Raw genomic sequence first — 19,360 nt, forward strand, 5'->3', positions numbered from 1 at the left:
AAATAGATTGGAGAGTAAGAAAACATTGCATTTTCAGATAACATGATGCTTAAATTTCCATTCATAGAGCCAGCATGTTTTGTGCATAATGACTGCTACAGTAAGTTAGGCTGCTGCTGTATCTACAGTTTTTCTTTGTAAATTAATTACATGGCAGCTTTTAGTATTGGCAGGCACTCATATAAGGCTGAGTGATTATGTATGTTTAGATTTCTTCCTAATGATCAAAAGAGCTGATATTTCAGACTTCAAAGGGAGGAGGATCTGTACAAGAGATGCTTTCTTGTACCTGTGAATCACAGTATCAATTTTGGTGAAATGTCTAAAGGACAAAACTGCTGAAAGAAATAACCTTATAAAAATTATCTTCAAAATTGATGTGATGTCTAACTGCATTGTAGCAGATTTCTTCTTCCTCATTAGCATGTTCTCATTTGATTGATGTTGTTCAGTGATGTCACTATCACGTTTGTTACCTCAATTAACTGCCAAGGAAACACTATGTAACCAACACTAAACTATGTTTGTCATCACTAAATGAGCCAGGCAGATGATTAGAGGGTGCTTCTACTCATGCAGATGTCTTATGGGAAGAGAGTCGGGAGATAGAGATGATCACTATTAAAATAAGAAGTTACTGTGTCTGAGACACTACTCACTGTGTTAGTGATTGTGTACCCCACTATTTATTCTGGAGCAAGAAAGAGAAGTTGATCATGTGACAATTCACTTAGCAATCTGTGTACTTTCAGAAGCAGACAGTTTTTCCTTTGGGAAAGGAGGGTTTGAAAAATGCATCAGGTGAGGTTAAGTGAAAGCTGTGAGTGCTTATGGGGCATTACTTCAGCTAGTAACAACTTTGAGAAATTCTGTAAATGGTTCTGTCCCAGGGTTACTTGTCCCTTTAAAGGAACATCTACACTGCACACTTCTTAGGGCGGGATGTAGAACACATAGACACTAGCCTCCTCACACGGGTGTAAATAGCTGTGTACATGGTGAGGCACTGCTTAGGTGAGCATAGTAAAGTCAAGCCTGAACCCTTTGGCTGTGTGCTATGGCATGTACCCTACATAGCCTTCTACAGTCCAATTAGCACCTCCCCTGTCTACACTGCTATTTTAAGCAATGTAGTGTCCAGTTGCTGCAGCTTATCCCTACCACAGGGAAAAGCTCTGGCAGCTCCCTGATGCTGGAGCTTTCCCCCACTTTCTCCCCGTGTCAGAGACTTTCCTTGCTGCAATAAAAGGCACTGGGAGAACAGAGGGGTGCTGAACCCTTTCCATGCTGCCTCCCCTTGGGCTGAGCCTTTCACTGAAATGTGTAGCTACACACTACACCATGGTTGTAGCCCACTTTTCACTGCAGCATGTGGCTACATGTACCCTATACATTGGTGACACTCGTGTGCAGTGTGTAGATGGAGCCTAAGATGGAGCAGGGTCCAGTGCACCTGTGACTTGTTAGGCTTAAGAGAGGACACCTGGATCATATGTTGGCAAGCATCTGTGAACAGTCAGGAGCAGTAGGTGAGAGCTGCCTAAAAATAGAAGCAAGACCAAAGGAGCAGTGGAGAGTTTGCTGAGGCAAAGCGCTGCAGGAGATCACAAGGAGAGCAGTAAACATGAGTTGCTACTGGTGATCTGTGAGAAACTGTTGGGGGGGACTGGTTAGAGCTGAAGAACCCTGCCGAGTTGTCTGAAGGCTTGTGAATTGACCTGTGGGAAGAAGGGAAGAACCAGTTTGATCAGCATAAGCCAGGCCCAAAAACTAGGAGTTGACTCTGGAGGGAGGTCCCAGGAGGAAGGGTAGGACTCACAGGCAAGGAAACCTTGGAGTGGAACACTGCAGGGAACCCTCTGACAGAAGATCCAAATGGAGAGGTGTAGGAGGAGTTCAGGAGCAAAGAGTTGGTCTGGAGGGAGGTTTCCCGGAGTGGGGGGTGAAGTAGGACTCAGGCAGGAAGGCCTGAGGAAGTGAAACAGTGCAGAGAACCTTCTCACAGGAGATCTGGCGTGGGGCTATGGGAGAAGACTTGTGGGAGGGAGCCTTGGAACTCTGAGATAGGAGGCCTGGAGAGAGGAGCCTTGGGAAAGGGGTAAGGGAGCTGGGACTGAACAGTTAATTACTCTAGAGATGATGACCTTTGAATGGGTTTTTCAGAGCTGCTGTTTGACTTTGGGGTTTTGAGAAGAACTGTATTGACTACTTTGCACTTATATGAGACCGTGGCACTTCATATGAATAGAAGGGTTTGAGTTTGCTGCAGAGAAGAGACTGTATTCCTTTGCATGGGTGAATAACAGGAAAACTGATCCCGGATCCCTTATTTTACAGGGTCCTTCTCTTTCCTTTTTGAAGAGCATGTGTTGTGTTCTTTCAGAATGTATTAAAGTCTGACTGTATTCCAAACTACCCAATGCTCTTAGCAAGCTGAATGATTTGACCTTCATTCTTGCTTTGCTTGAATTGCATTTCCCTGGATACAGTGGAGGAGGAGGGAAAAAAAATCAGCTCAATACCTTTTGTTTTTTCAACTATTAACCAACAATCACATGGTTCCTTCCTATATGTCAGCTTTAGGTAGTAGTTCTCACATCTCATTTTGAGAACAGCAGCACCTCTAAAATGATTACACTTTTTTGGCTTAAAATGTAGCATGGCTAATGACAACACACAAATGAAGAACCTTGGACTGGATCAACCCCTCCCATGGTAAAACCCACAATGGTGCTCTGAGCAGGAGAGGAAATTTCTGTGAGGCTCCCCTGGAAGAGTTCTTCCAGCATACCATCAGGGCAGTAGGTTTCTCTCTCTGTGGAACAGGCTGCTGTGTCAGATCTTAAACCTTGAGACAGAGTAGGCCAGGCCTTCCTTGTGGAGCCCTTATGCCTGCACAGTGCTCTGGCCCCTGGCACACTATGGAGGGGTAATAATGTGCATCCCCCTGGTCCTGTCCCTTCCTGGCTTGCCCACTCTTGATCACAGCCTGACCCATCCCCAGGGCTGACCTTACCATGAGGCGAACTGAGGCAGCCACTTCAGGTGCCAGACTGCGGGGCAGCATCACTAGGATCCAGAGTGTAGAAAATTGTATCTGCTGCTGGTGCGTATGTATTCTCTCTGCTCTAGATGCACAGAGATGGTGGAGTGCTGTGCTGGAGGAAGGAGGGCACAAGAGACATAACAGGCAGGCAGGAGAAAAGTTGAGAGGGGATAACAGAAAGCAGCAGGAGCTGCAAGGAGATAGAGGAGGAGGAGCCTCTTATGTACCTCTCTAGCACCCCCAGGAGCCTTGACTGATTAATACCAGCTTCTCAGGGACCTTCCTGTTTCCTGCTGCTTCCCTGAACCCACGTGGGGAGAACAGGCAGTCAACTCATAGACTCATAGGTCAGAAGGGACCAACCTGATCATCTAGTCTGACCTCCTGCACAAGGCAGGCCACAGAACCCCACCCATCCAATTTTATAACAACCCCTAACCCAGGACAGAGTTATTGAAATCCTCAAAATTGGTTTGAAGACCTCAAGCTGCAGAGAAACCACCAGCAAGCGACCCGTGCCCCACGCTGCAGGGGAAGGCGAAAAACCTCCAGGGCCCCTGCCAATCCGCCCTGGAGGAAAATTCCTTCCCGACCCCAAATATGGCAATCAGCTAAACCCTGAGCATGTGGGCAAGAGTCACCAGCCAGCACCCAAGAAGGAATTCTTTGCAGTAACTCAGTTCCCATTCCATCCAGCATCTCCCCGCAGACCGTTGAGCAGACCTATCTGGTGGTAATCCAAGATCAATTGCCCAAATTAACAATCCTATCATAACATCCCCTCCATATACTTATCAAGCTTTGTCTTAAAGCCAGGAAAGTCTTTTGCCCCCACTACTTCCCTCGGAAGGCTGTTCCAGAACTTCACTCCCCTAATGGTTAGAAACCTTCGTCTAATTTCAAGTCTAAACTTCCTAATATCCAGTTTATACCCATTCGTCCTCGTGCCTACATTAGTACTAAACTTAAATAATTCCTCTCCCTCCCTAACGTTAACCCCCCTGATATATTTATATAGAGCAAGCATATCCCCCCGCAGCCTTCTTTTGGCCAGGCTAAACAAGCCAAGCTCTTTGAGTCTCCTTTCATAAGGCAGTTTTTCCATTCCTCGGATCATCCTTGTAGCCCGTCTCTGAACCTGTTCCAGTTTGAATTCATCCTTCTTGAACATGGGACACCAGAACTGCACACAGTATTCCAGATGGGGTCTCACCAACGCCTTGTATAACGGTACTAACACTTCCTTATCCTTGCAGGAAATACCCCGCCTGATGCATCCCAAAATCGCATTTGCTTTTTTAACAGCCGTATCACATTGGCGACTCATAGTCATCCTGCTATCAACCAGTACCCCAAGGTCCTTCTCCTCCTCCGTCGCTTCCAACTGATGCGCCCCCAACATATATCCAAAATTCTTATTATTAATTCCTAAATGCATAACCTTGCACTTTTCTCTATTGTATTTCATCCTATTTCTATTACTCCAGTTTACAAGGTGGTTCAGATCTTCCTGAATAGTATCCCTGTCCTTCTCCGTGTTAGCAATACCCCCCAGCTTCGTGTCATCCGCAAACTGAAGTAGTAGGAGCCAGTTAAGCCCTTAAGACGTTGATATCTTCCCACACTCAGGCTCTGCTACCAGCCTGCTTATTTGTCCCCTTCAGTTGAGTGTTGAGAGCCACTATAGCTGGCACAGAACAGCAGTCATGAGTGAAAGAAGAAAACGCCCCTCTGGGGCAGCACTCAGAAGAAGAAAGCAAGCAAAGGCAACTTTTCTATCTAAACAGGAAGGAGCTCTCCTGAGATACATAGACACAAATGTTCATGGTGAGCCTTCTGGCCCCAGCGAGGATGTGAGTGGTGAGACAATGCCTGATCCAGTTAGTCAGAATGCAGGTGACTTGGCAGCTACTGCAGCATCCATATCTCCATTTCAAATGGATGTAACCATGCACATTCCTGAAGAAAAGTGTAGATCAGAGAAGTGTGTGGTGGAGGCACAACATACAGCTGCTGCTGAGTTTAGTTCCTTAAGTCTAGATGGTCCAGAATTGTGGACCCACTTGAGCAGTAGCCTGAGGGACTTCTTTGTACTGCATGGGCCACAGCAAGTGAAAAACTTCATGTTCCCCAAAGACAATGAAAATAGAACTTTCCATCCAACATATTACTGGTGTGAAATCCCCAAAGGTGACAAAGTGAAGAGGCCATCCATGGCTTATGTGCTCAAATACCCAGAATGCTGCATACAGTTTTTGTTGCAAACTCTTCCAGTCCAATGTCCCAGTCACATTGGGGTCTACAGGGACAAAGAACTGGAAAAATCTGGCTAGAAATCTGGCGTGCCATGAGAAGGCAGCAAATCACCAGAGAGCATGCCATAGGTGGAAAGAGCTTGAGATGAGACTAAGGTTAAAGGCCACCATAGATGATCAGTGTCAAGAGAAGATTGCATCAGAATCTTTTTACTGGCAAAATGTTCTGAAAAATCTCATTGCTATTATGAGAATGCTTGTTACCCAAAACCTAGCACTGCGTAGCACTTCAGATCAGCTGTATGTCCCAAACAATTGAAACTTCCTTAAAATTGTGGAGCTTATGGCTGAGTTTGATGCTGTACTCCAAGAGCATCTAAGAAGCGTCACCACCCCAGAAATTTACACACACCACTACCTTGGAAAAACAGTCCAAAATGAGCTCATACAGTTACTGGCAACAAAAGTCAAACAGAAGACGGTGGCAGATCTGAAATCACAAGATATTACTGTGTTATTCTGGACTGCACACCTGACATGAGCCATACAGAGCAAATGACTTTATTGGTGCATTTTGTAACAACAACAGAATCCGTGAAAGTGTCCCTGCAATGGTGACTGTCGGAGAGCATTTTCTATAATTTATTGTCATTGATGATACTACAGGAGCTGATATGACAAATGTCCTTCTTAAAAAGCTGGAAGATATGGGAATTGCGGTAGCTGACATGAGAGGTCAGGGCTAAGATAATGGTGCCAACATGAGAGGAAAAAACAGAAGAGTGCAGACACGGATCCGAGAGTTAAACCCTAGAGCATTTTTGTCCCCTATGGTTCTCATTCATTGAACTTGGTGGTCAGTGATGAAGCATCAGCTTCTAGTGAGGCTGCTGAATTTTTTAATGTAATTCAAAGCATCTATGTATTTTTCTCTGCATCAACGGCAAATTTTGAAGCAAGATCTGGGAACATCCTCCCTGACACTGAAACCACTGAGTGCCATGCGATGGAAAAGTTGAGTGGAGGCGATAAAGCCTATCAAACTCCAAACTGGGAAGATAGATGATGCAATAGTTGCCATCATGGAGGATAATGGTATGACTGGAACTGTTTGTGGGAGAACAGTGGCAGAGGGAAATGGAATCACCAGAAACATACATAACTTCAAATTTCTGCATGGCTTAGTGTTGTGGCAAGACATACTATTTGAAACAAATATTGTAAACAAGAGACTCCAAGGTGTTGACCTTGATATATCTTGAGCAATGGGACAACTGGACAAAGCGAAGTCATACCTAAAGTCAGATGAGGGATTTCAAAACATTCTGAAGAGTGCACAGAAGTTAGCAGAGGAACTTCACGCCAAAGCTATTTTCGCCCCTATTCAAGAATACAAGACTCACATAGTCCACAACTCCTCACTATACCTGAAGAAGACCTACAACAGCAATGCAGGGCACTAGAGACAGTGTTGACACATGATGACATGCGCGATATTGATGTGAGTGATTTAGGTGATGGACTGAAAGCCCTTTCGAGATAAATTTCAGCAGGATCAACTCCAAAGGCTGTTCTGAAATATATGTGCGCAAATATGACCACCCTCTTTCTAAATGCTTTTGTGGCTCTGTACATACTTCTAGCGCTTTCTGTAACAGTTGCCAGTGGACAACGCAGCTTCTCCAAGCTGAAGTTAATAAAAATACATCTACGCTCCACAATGGAACAGGTTGCAATGCCTTGCAACCATCTCAATAGAGCATGAGCTGGTCCAGACTGTGGCCTTCAACAGGAGGTAGTTCAAATCTTTGCAACCAAGAAGGCAGGAAAAGCACCACTTTGATTATTCAAACAGATGATAATGCCAGTGTTTACTATAGAGACAAGAAAAGTTACATTTGCTGTTCAGGCGTTTGAAAGTTAAGTGTTACAAATTTTTTAACAAGGCATTTTAAGTGTTAGTTCTCCTTTATTGGGGTAGGTAGCAGAGCAATACCATGAGAGGAGTAGAACAGGAAGAAGGCAGAACTGAGACCTTTCAAAGTTTTGGCCAAAGCGAGGGGGCATACGGGCATCATTTGAGCTCCTCGCCTCAGGTGCCAAAATGTTGTGAGCCAGCCCTGCCCATCCCCACAACACAGGACCCACAGAGCCCCCTTCATAGGGTCTGGGAAACAGTGACTGGCCACCTTCTGCATCAGGGCAGGAGATGCCACAATGCCTGGGAATATGAGGGTCCACTTGCCCAGCCATGCATTTCAGCCCTGTGCTGAATAATGCTTAATGTCCCTCCACAAGTAGAAAGCTTCATTCAGTTTTATCTTTAAAACTAACCATATGAAGAGTAGAGAGGTGGTTTCTTTTATTATCTTAGTGGCTAGGACAATTAAGTCTGAAGTCATTTTGGCTGTAGTGCAGATATTGCTTATAGGATCAGGTGCTAATTCACCGAGGTCCCAATTTGCAAACTTAGTCATGTTTGTAAGCACTTCCCAACAGTTGTCCGAAGCTGGCCTCCTTCAAAATTGTGTTTCAGATGTTTACATTTAAACTTTTTAATCTCATTGGAAGTAGCAAATTTATTTATAATCTATCCTGAGTATATACTCTTCCATTATTGGCCTGATTCATTCTCTGATGAATGAATCACAGTCCACTGTTTGGGACATCAGTTTCCACCCTTCTCCTTGTAGTTGTTTATTATTATGTACCAAACACAGACTGTGACATCACTAAGTGAATCAATCTAGCTGTAGCAGGCTCATTTAGAAGAAATATGCTGACATACAGTTATGATTTTAAGCAGCAAAGATGAGAGAGAACTTCTTTAGAAACAAATTAATTAAATTTAATTCTTTAAATTTTGCTTCAGTGTAATAGTAGCTTTTTAACATATATCCTCTTTTGGTGGTAACTTGATGGCTATTACCTTAAACATCTTTGTTTTTTTGGTACATAGTCCAATGTTACTGTTCATGATATAATCAGACAAATCAGTGTTTGAAGGTCATGTTTGTAAAGCTCATTTTCTTAGGTAGGTTCCTGGCATCGTTCTGTCCTTCAGTTGCTTAGCAAAACATTGATAATTTTAACTGATGGTTTCAGGAAAACATCTTTCATATTGGGCCACACTTTGAAGTCTGCAATGTGTCTTTTTTGATGATTAGAAGTGAATCTAAATAAACTTAACCTTACAAGCATACCTGATGCCGCAGTGGGCTGAAATTGCTAAGTGCCTGCTTGCAGTTAATTTCTCTCACTTTCTTTCCTGTAAATGTCTCTGCCTCTCACATTCAGCACTGTTTTGTTAACAAATTATCAAAATTAACAAAAATAGCTGTAGTTTTATGCATTTTAAAATAAGAATATATATGAAAACAAAGTAATTCCTTTCTTTGAATAACTGTAATGGTTGCGCTGAAAAAGCCAGCACTAGCCAATATATTCCACAGAGTTACTATAGGTATGTCCAGTTCTAAACTGTAGTACTTTAGTTTCAGCTCTGTGGTAGGTCTTGGCAAATGCTGATTTGTAATGGCAAACATCATGTCTGTGGTTTTTTTGGTTTGAATCCCATAGCCTGACCGTGAACCATTGCAATTACATGATTTTTCTAATGCTATTTCCTAGATACCCTTGGAGCCAGATTGTGTATCTTTTCTATTCTTTCCACTAGTCACTACACAGAAGTGCAGCTGAAGGAGTGTAGTGCCTCAGTAAGTGTTGCAGGGTGAAGTTCTAAATTACCTCCCCATTTTGATAATTTGCTCTTTCCTTAGGTAAAACAAGGTAATCTAAAGAATTCAGGATCTTATGTGAGGACATATATTGCACTACTTCCACACATGGGAGGTATACGGTCCTGTGTGTCATAAACGCATGTGATGCTGTTTGCTAGAATAACTGCTGTAGGCTGCAGTTGAGAGGATATGATATGATATGGGAAGACTTTCAGAGGGTTAATGCTGGCGTTGTGATTGTGAACAGGTAGCTATCATCCTGAGCACAAGGTGTTTCTATTTCACTGCACATTGCACTTGGTAGGTGGATCATGCCCTGGAGCTGTTGCTTTTTTGCATCTGAGGGCTTGGCTACACTGGAGAGTTGCAGCGCTAGTGGTGGGTTTACAGCGCTGCAACTTACTAACTGTCCACACCTGCAAGGCACATCCAGTGCTGCAACTCCCCGGCTGCAGCGCTGGCTGTACACCAAGTCTGCTTGGGGTGTAACGATTGCAGCGCTGATGATGCAGCGCTGCTCATCAAGTGTGGCCACCAAAAACGCTGTTGTTGGCCTCCAGGGTATTAGGAGGTATCCCAGAATTCCTGTCCACAACAAACCGGAAGAATGGCTGAACTCTGAGCTCCTCGGAGCTACTGATCTAAAAAACAAACACTGCTGCTCTTTGCTCCAGCGAGCGAGCGGAGGCAGGGGAATTGCTTTGGAATGATCACAGCTGTTTGCTTGAGGAGAGAGGGGAGTCCGTGTTGAGCAGCCGCTTATGTGGTCTGAAGGCTATTTAGGAGTGCATAATTTGCATTTAGTGAATAATAGAGGGGTGGGGGAAGGGGTCAAAACTTTTAAAATGATTGAGGGTAGGTGCTGTGTATCTTCCAGTCCTTAGAACTTGCAAGGCAGGGAGCTGAGAACAGTGTCAGCTCCAAAAATCCACTCTGTCTCCTCCACGCTCCCTGTCACACTCCACCCCACCCCCCTGTTTTGAAAAACACGTTGCAGCCACTTGAACGCTGGGATAACTGCCCACAATGCACTACTCCCAACAGCACTGCAAATGCTGCAAATGTGGCCACACTGCAGCGCTTTCCCTACGCAGCTGTACGAAGACAGCTGTACAGCGCTGGGAGTTACAACTGTAAGTGTAGCCATACCCTGAGTGGCTTTGTATTGCTGATCCAGTTTGCCCTTTCAGTTTTTGGTTGCACATTTTGAATTGCTAAAAGAGGCCTATTGGATATATCTTTAAATTGAATCACACTGGACTCATTGCTAGTTGTGGGCTACAACCATTCTGAAAGTGTGAGAGGGGGAAATAAAAGGGATAACTGTAGAAAGAATAGCTTATCAAAACAGTTCCCAACATATATTTTTCTAAAGTCATTGTTTAAAGGTAGAAGGGACCACCAGATCATCTAGCCTGACCCGTTGTATATCACAGCTCACCAACACCACCCGCCAGCAACCACACACCAAACTCACTATATACACTTGTCATAAACAGATAGTTAAGGGTTAATGTCTCTTTTACCTGTAAAGGGTTAACAAACAGAGAACCAAACACTTGACCAGGGGACCAATCAGGAAATAAGATACTTTCAAATCTCGGTGGAGGGAAGCCTTTGTTTGTGTTTTTTAGGTTTTGCTTTGTTCTCTCTGGGTCCTGGAAGGGACTAGACGGGCAACCAGTTTTCTTCCCAATCTCCCTGCTGCAGTCTCTTATATATTCAGAACAGTGAGTATTTTAGTAAAAAAGGCGGTTATAGTCTTTTAATTATTTCTGTATTTGCAAATGTGTAGTTTGCTGGAAGTATTTTAAATTGTATTTTGCTGGGGGGAGACTTCTTTCTAGTTTCTATAAGCTGACAGAGCCTGTAATATTCCATCTTGAATTTACAGTGATTTTCTTTATTCTTTTTTTCTTTTATTAAAAGGTTTGCTTTTAAGACCTGTCTAATTTTTCCCCTTGTTGAGGCTCAAGGGAATTGAGTCTGTACTTAACAGGGAAGGAGAAGGGAGGGGGAGTGAAAAGGGGGGGAACCCATCTGATTTCTCTGTGTTGTGATTCAAGGAGTTTGAATCATGGTGATCTCCTAGTGTATCCAGGGCGGGAAAGATCTGGGAGGAAGAATGGAGAAGGGGAAATCCCTTTGTTTAGATTCACGGAGCTTGAATCTGTATATCTCTCCAGGAGCCCAGGGAGGGAACACCTGGAGGGGAGGAGGGGGAAGGGAAATGATTTATTCCCCTTTGTTGTGAGACTCAAGGAATTTGGGTCTTGGGGGTCCCCAGGGAAGGTTTTGGGGGAGACCAGAGTTTATCAGGCACTCTACTCTAAGTCCTGATTGGTGGCAGCACTACAGGATCTAAGCTGGTAATTAAGTTTAGGGGAATTCATGCTAGTACCCATATTTTGGACGCTAAGGTTCAGAATTGGGAATTATACTATGACTTGGTGGCAACGTTGGGATAAGAATCCAAAAGCCAGTGAGTTAAAAGAAAAAGCCAGTAAGATGATTATTTTTCTTTTTCTCTGCTAGCTGCTTATAAGCAGAGAAAATGGGGTTTTAAGAAGCAAGTCTGCAGGGTTTTTTTTCTTTCTCTCTTCCTTCTGAGTACACTGAAGGCAGAGAGATTAAGGTTTAAGAAGGGTCTTTTGTTAAACAAACAAAAGGACTCCAGTTGTGAGTCAACAGAGACCAGCAAAACACATCTGCAAATCAAAGGGTTTCTTTTTTTTACTCTGTCGCGAATAGCTACTTAGAAAAGTTAAAAAAGACTCTGTTGCTAAGCAACCCTAAGCAGGCAGCAGAGGAACAGCATTTCAGGCAGTAAACAGAAGAGGGCGCACCAGCACAAGAAAGCAGGAACAATGAGCACCAGTGCAGCAACAAGCAAACTAAAAATAGCTAAACTAAAAGCAATAAACAAATACAATGAACATAAAAGACGAATGGAACTAATTCAGGCAGAAATGGCCAGGGAAGAGGCTGCCCACAGGAGAGACATGGAGAAGCAACAAAAAGAGCTGGAACTAAAAGAAAAATAGATGGAGCTCCAGAGGGAAGCCCACCAGCAGGCCATGGAATTAGAACAGGCTAAGCAACAGAACACAGCCAATCCTAACAACACTTCACCAGTTGTTGTTCCACATCCCCCAAAATTTCCCACCTACAAGGCAGGTGATGACACTGAAGCCTTCTTAGAAAATTTTGAAAGGACCTGCCATGGATACAGCATCTCTGAAGACCAGTACATGATAGAGCTGAGGCCACTGCTCAGTGGACCTTTAGCAGAGGTGGCGGCTGAAATGCCTAAGGAGAACATGAACAATTATAAACTTTTTCAAACCAAGGCCAGATACAGAATGGGGATAACACCTGAGCATGCCCGTCGGAGGTTCAGAGCCCTAAAATGGAAACCAGATATGTCATTCCCCCGACACGCCTACCACATTGCAAAGAATTATGAGGCCTGGATATCAGGAACAAAGGTTAACAATATGGATGAGCTGCATCTCCTGATACAAATGGAGCAGTTCTTAGATGGTGTTCCTGAGGAAATAGAGAGGTACATCCTAGATGGTAAACCCAAAACGGTAACCAAGGTGGGGGAGATAGGAGCCAAGTGGATGGAAGTGGCAGAAAAGAAAAAAGCTACTGTCAAGGGGAGCAAATACCCCAGGGGGCACACCGACAATAAACCCTATAACCGAGGGCAGCCCAAGACCCCACCTACAACCCAAGGAAAGCCACCGACGCCCTATTCTCCCACCTCACCAGTCTCCAGTAACCCACCTCGACCCAGTGACCAGTCAGCTGGACGATGCTTTAAATGTAATGAACTGGGACATATAAAGGCCAACTGCCCCCAGAATCCCAACCGAGTGCAGTTCATTACACCACCATCACACCAAAGATCCCCAGGCCCAGATGCCTCTCAAATACCCTTGGAGCGAAGTGAAATTTTGAGAGTGAGCGGAAAGAAGGTTACCGCATGGAGAGACATGGGGGCACAAGTGTCAGCTATCCACCAATCCTTTGTCGACCCGAAATTCATCAACCCAGAGGCCCAAGTGACAATTTACCCCTTCATGTCACAAGCTGTAGACTTGCATACAGCTGAACTGCCTGTCCAGTACAAAGGCTGGTCAAGAATGTGGACTTTTGCAGTCTATGACAATTATCCCATCCCTATGGTGCTGGGGGAAGACTTGGCCAACCAGGTGAAGCGGGCCAAGAGAGTGGGAATGATTACCCGCAGCCAAACCAGGCAAGCTTCCAGACCCATTCCTGTTCCTGACCTGTCCACAGGGGCCCTGTCTGTGTTACCAGAGACCCAGACAGAGGTAGTGAACCCGGATCCCCTACCAACGACTGAAACAGTCACAGTGCCTCCAGTCCCAGAAAAGGAACTGGAAAAGCAGCCAGCACCAGAACCGTTGCCAGCACTGACGCCAGTGCTTGCAAACCCATCTTCAACCCCAACCCCAGCGAGCCTGAACTGGCAGAAGCAGCAGACAACCACACCCAAGAGGCTCAGCCAGAGCCTGAAATACCACCTGGTGCACCAGTGCAGAGCAGTTCACCAGCAACGAAAACAACCCCATCACCTACATCGCTTCCCGAGGGACCAAGCCCATGTCCACTGTCTAAGGAAGAATTGGCGTCTCCAGCTTCAAGGGAACAGTTCCAGACTGAGCAGGAAGCAGACGACAGCCTTCAGAAAGCTTTGGTGGTGGCACGGAGCACCCCACCGCCTCTCAGCTTTTCTAATCGATCACGGTTTGTTGTAGAACAAGGATTTTATACAAGGAAACTCTTTCTGGTGGACACCAGGAAGACTAGCATCCGCAAAAACAGTTGATGGTTCCAACTAAGTACCAGGAAAAGCTCTTAAGCTTAGCCCATGATCATCCCAGTGGCCATGCTGGGGTGAACTGAACCAAAGACCCTTTGGGGAAGTCCTTCCACTGGGAGGGGATGGACAAGGATGTTGCCAAGTATGTCCGGTCTTGTGAGGTGTGCCAAAAAGTGGGAAAACCCCAAGACCAGGTCAAGGCCCCTCTCCAGCCACTCCCCATAATTGAGGTCCCATTTCAGCGAGTAGCTGTGGATATTCTGGATCCTTTCCCAAAAAAGATACCCAGAGGAAAGCAGTACATACTGACTTTCGTGGACTTTGCTACCCAATGGCCGGAAGCAGTAACTCTAGGCAACACCAGGGCTAAAGCTGTGTGCCTGGCCCTAACAGACATTTTTGCCAGGGTAGGTTGGCCCTCCGACATCCTTATCGATTCAGGATCTAATTTCCTGGCAGGAACCATGAAAGAACTGGGAAACTTATGGGGTGAACCACTTGGTTGCCACCTCGTACCACCATCAAACCAATGGCCTGGTGGAAAGGTTTAATGTAACTTCGGGGGCCATGATATGTAAATTCGTCAATGAACACTCCAATAACTGGGACCTAGTGTTGCAGCAATTACTTTTTGCCTACAGGGCTGTACCACATCCCAGTTTAGGGTTTTCACCGTTTGAACTTGTGTATGGCCACGAGGTTAAGGGGCCATTACAATTGGTGAAGCAGCAATGGGAGGGGTTTACGCCTTCTCCAGGAACTAACATTCTAGACTTTGTGAGCAACCTGCAAAATACCCTCCAACACTCTTTAGCCCTTGCTAAAGAAAACCTAAAGGATGCTCAGGAAGAGCAAAAGGCCTGGTATGACAGACATACCAGAGAGCATTCCTTCCAGGTAGGAGACCAGGTTATGGTCTTGAAGGCGCAACAGGCCCATAAGATGGAAGTATCATGGGAAGGGCTATTCACGGTCCAAGAGCGCCTGGGAGCTGTTAACTACCTCATAGCCTTTCCCAATTCCTCCCTAAAGCCCAGAGTGTACCATGTTAATTCTCTCAAGCCCTTTAATTACAGGTCTGTCAGTTTACAGCCCAGGAAGGAGATGACGCTGAGTGGCCTGAAGGTGTCTACTACAAAGGAAAAAGTGATGGTGGCGTGGAAGAGGTGAACCTCTCCAACACCCTGGAACGTCTGCAGCGGCAGCAAATCAAGGAGCTGTGCACTAGCTTCGCCCCATTGTTCTCAGCCTCCCCAGGACGGACTGAACGGGCATACCACTCCATTGACACAGGTAATGCTCACCCAATTAGAACCCCACCCTACCAAGTGTCTCCTCATGCCCAAGCTGCGATAGAACGGGAGATCCAGAACATGCTACAGATGGGTATAATCCGCTCATCTACCAGTGCATGGGCATCTCCAGTGGTTCTGGTACCCAAACCAGATGGGGAAATAAGCTTTTGCGTGGACTACCGTAAGCTAAATGCGGTAACTCGTCCGGACAACTATCCAATGCCACGCACCGATGAGCTATTGGAAAAGTTGGGATGTGCCCAGTTCATATCTACAATAGACTTAACCAAGGGGTACTGGCAAGTACCGCTAGACAAACATGCCAAGGAAAGGTCAGCATTCATCACCCATGCGGGGGTGTATGAATTTAATGTGCTTCCTTTTGGGCTGCGAAATGCACCCGCCACCTTCCAAAGGCTGGTAGATGGTCTACTTGGAGGATTGGGAGAATATGCAGTTGCCTACCTCGATGATGTGGCCATTTTTTCTGACTCCTGGCCTGAACACCTGGAAAAAGTCTTTGAGCGCATCAGGCAGGCAGGACTAACTGTTAAGGCCAAAAAGTGTCAAATAGGCCAAAACAGAGTGACTTACCTGGAACACCAGGTGGGTCGAGGAACCATAAACCACCTAAAGGCCAAGGTGGATGCTATCCAAAAGTGGCCTGTCCCAAAGTCAAAGAAACAGGTCGAATCCTTCTTAGGCTTGGCCGGGTATTACAGGCGATTTGTACCACACTACAGCCAAATCGCTGCCCCACTGACCGACCTGACCAAAAAGACCCAGCCGAATGCATTCAAGTGGACTAATGAGTGTCAAAAAGCCTTTACCCAACTTAAGGCAACGCTCATGTCTGACCCTGTGCTAAGGGCCCTGGACTTTGACAAACCATTCCTAGTAACCACAGATGCATCTGAGTGTGGTATAGGAGCAGTTCTCATGCAGGAAGGACCGGATCACAACTTCCATCCTGTCGTGTTTCTCAGCAAGAAACTGTCTGAGAGAGAAAGTCACTGGTCAGTCAATGAAAAGGAATGCTACGCCATTGTGTACGCCCTGGAAAAGCTACGCTCATACGTTTGGGGACGGTGTTTCCAGCTACAAACCGTCCATGCTGCGCTAAAGTGGCTTCATACTGCCAAGGGAAACAACAAAAAACTGCTTCGATGAAGTTTAGCTCTCCAAGATTTTGATTTTGAAATTCAACACATCACAGGAGCTTCTAACAAAGTAGCTGATGCACTCTTTCGTGAAAGTTTCCCAGAATCCACTGGTTAAAATAGGTCCTTCAAATGTAGAAAGTCTTGTAGTTTACATACTTAGTAGTATATGTAAAGGTGCATGTGTTGTATTAATCTGTTTATTCTAAAGTTCTAGGAAGAAATCAGCGCCAGTGAGGTTCCCCACTGTCTGCGATTTGGGGGGCGTGTCATAAACAGATAGTTAAGGGTTAATGTCTCTCTTACCTGTAAAGGGTTAACAAACAGGGAACCAAACACCTGACCAGGGGACCAATCAGGAAACAAGATACTTTCAAATCTCGGTGGAGGGAAGCCTTTGTTTGTGTTTTTTGGGTTTTGCTTTGTTCTCTCTGGGTCCTGGAAGGGACTAGATGGGCAACCAGTTTTCTTGCCAATCTCCCTGCTACAGTCTCTTATATATTCAGAACAGTGAGTATTTTAGTAAAAAAGGCGGTTATAGTCTTTTAATTGTTTCTGTATTTGAAAATGTGTAGTTTGCTGGAAGTATTTTAAATTGTATTTTGCTGGGGGGGAGGCTTCTTTCTAGTTTCTATAAGCTAACAGACCCTGTAATATTCCATCTTGAATTTACAGTGATTTTCTTTATTCTTTTTTTCTTTTATTAAAAGTTTTGCTTTTAAGACCTGTCTGATTTTTCCCCTTGTTGAGGCTCAAGGGAATTACTGGACCCAGTCCTGCTTCCAGTGGAAGTCTATGGGAGTCTCACCATTCACTTAATTGATAACAGCAATGGCATTTTTGCCATTGCTTTTAATAGCAAAATAGATTGATTTTGTAATCAGAAGACAAGACTTTTGTGCACATGTCAAAGTATATATATATATATTTATATACACACCATCCATTCAGGATTTAGCAGTAGAAAATTACACATTTTGATCCAAAAGGAGTGTTTTTTTTAGGCTAATTAAATTAAAAATTGTATTGGCAAAGATACTTCAATTGGTCACACTGCCAGGCATTCTCCCAACAAACCTAATTAACTTCAAACTGTGGAGCACCATTAACAGATGGGACTTTTTTCTTTAGGATTTTTCACTAATTAGTCTTTTAAAAATTAGGAATCAGACAGAAGATTTTATCTTACTTGCCAATAAATCTGCATTTTTTCCTTAATGTTTTTTGTCAGTGGAAAAGTTAAAAAAAAAAAAAAAGAAAACCATTTGTATAAATAAAGGAAAATATAATTGAAATGCTAGTAAAGATTAGAGGCTGTGATGGGCTGAGTCACAGAGACCTCCTGTCACCTGGCGTGCTGAGACTACCTCTAAGCTTGTTTTCTCTGCCAGTCTGGGCCTGCAGAACCCTGGGTTGTTGAGCCAGATACTAATCTGCTGTAACACAGAGCCAGGGTCTGAACTATGCCCAACTCTGGAGACTTAACTGAAAACGGCTTAGCAAGTGTTCCTGTCTCCAGCACCCAGACACCCCAACTCCTAATGGGATCCAAACCCCAGATAAATCTGCTTTATTCTGTGTAAAACTTATACAGGGTAAACTCATAAATTGTCTGGCCGCTATAACACCGATAGAGAGAGATGCACAGCTGTTTGCTCCCTCAGGTATTAATTGTTTACTCTGGGTTAATTAATAAGCAAAAGTGATTTTATTAAGTATAAAAAGTAGGATTTAAGTGGTTCCAAGTAATAAGAGACAGAACAAAGTAAGTTACCAAGCACAATAAAACAAAACACACAAGTCTAAGCCTAGTAATGTAGGAAACTGAATACAGGTAGATCTCACCCTCAGAGATGTTCCAATAAGCTTCTTTCACAGACTAGACTCCTTCCTAGTTTGGGCCCAATCCTTTTCAGACCAATGTTGTAGGTTATGGTCTGGGTCTAGCAATCACTCACACCCCCATAGTTACTGTCCTTTGTTCTAGTTGCTTTCAGGCATCTCTGGGGTGGAGAGGCCATCTCCTGAGCCAGCTGAAGACAAAATGGAAGGGCTTCCAGAGCCTTTTATATTTGCCCTCTTGTGGGTGGAAACTCCTTTGTCCTCCTGTGCAAAATGACAGCAACAAGATGGAGTTGGTAGCCACTTGGGCAAGTCACGTGTCCATCAACAATTCAGCTTTTTGCAGGATGATGCCATTGTTTACATGTTAGTTTGAACGTTCCCAGGAAAGCTCAGATGTGGATTGGCATCTCCCAAAGTCCATTGTCAGTTAAGTGTTTCTTGATTGGGCACTTACTGAGAATAGTCCTTTCCCAAGAAGCTGACCAAATGCTTCACTGAGGCTACTTAGAATCAAACATGTTGAGATTCAAGTACATAGCCAATATTCATAACTTCAAATACAAAATGATACACACATGCAGACAGCATAATCATAACCATCAAATTACAACCTTTCTATGAACATCTTACTTGACCTTCTTTGTGCAAGATTTGGTGCAGCTACAGGACCTTGGTTGCAACAATGATCTATATGGTCATAGTTCATGTCAATAATGTCAGAGGCTTGCAAGGGACAGAACTTTTCAGAAATTTTCATGGTGTTTTTGTTTTTGTTTTTTCTTTTTGTTTGATACACTGCTTGGTGGTTGTAATTTTCACACAAAATCCTGATTAAACAGATGAGCTTTTCTACTTATTCTTACACAGCCCTAATCCTGTACCTTCAGTATGCAAACTTCTTATTGAATTCCAGACAAATTCCTCAAGCTGTGCAGGAGGCCTGCTGAAGAGCGCATGTGCACCTCTACAATAACAAATGTGGGGTGGGGTCTCATGTACCTATACTGGGGGGTGGACAGGAGGTAGGGTGGGTGTGTGTGTGTGTGTGTGTGTGTGAGAGAGAGAGAGAGAGAGTTGACTTGCCAGGTTTCTTGTGTGCTGGGTTGTATTTAGGGAAGCCCCCAGTCCTAGCCTTGGTGACTTATTATCTTAGCTAATATGTTG

The sequence above is a fragment of the Gopherus evgoodei genome, chromosome 7 (assembly GCF_007399415.2).
Source record: "Gopherus evgoodei ecotype Sinaloan lineage chromosome 7, rGopEvg1_v1.p, whole genome shotgun sequence".
In the NCBI taxonomy this organism is placed as follows: domain Eukaryota; kingdom Metazoa; phylum Chordata; order Testudines; family Testudinidae; genus Gopherus; species Gopherus evgoodei.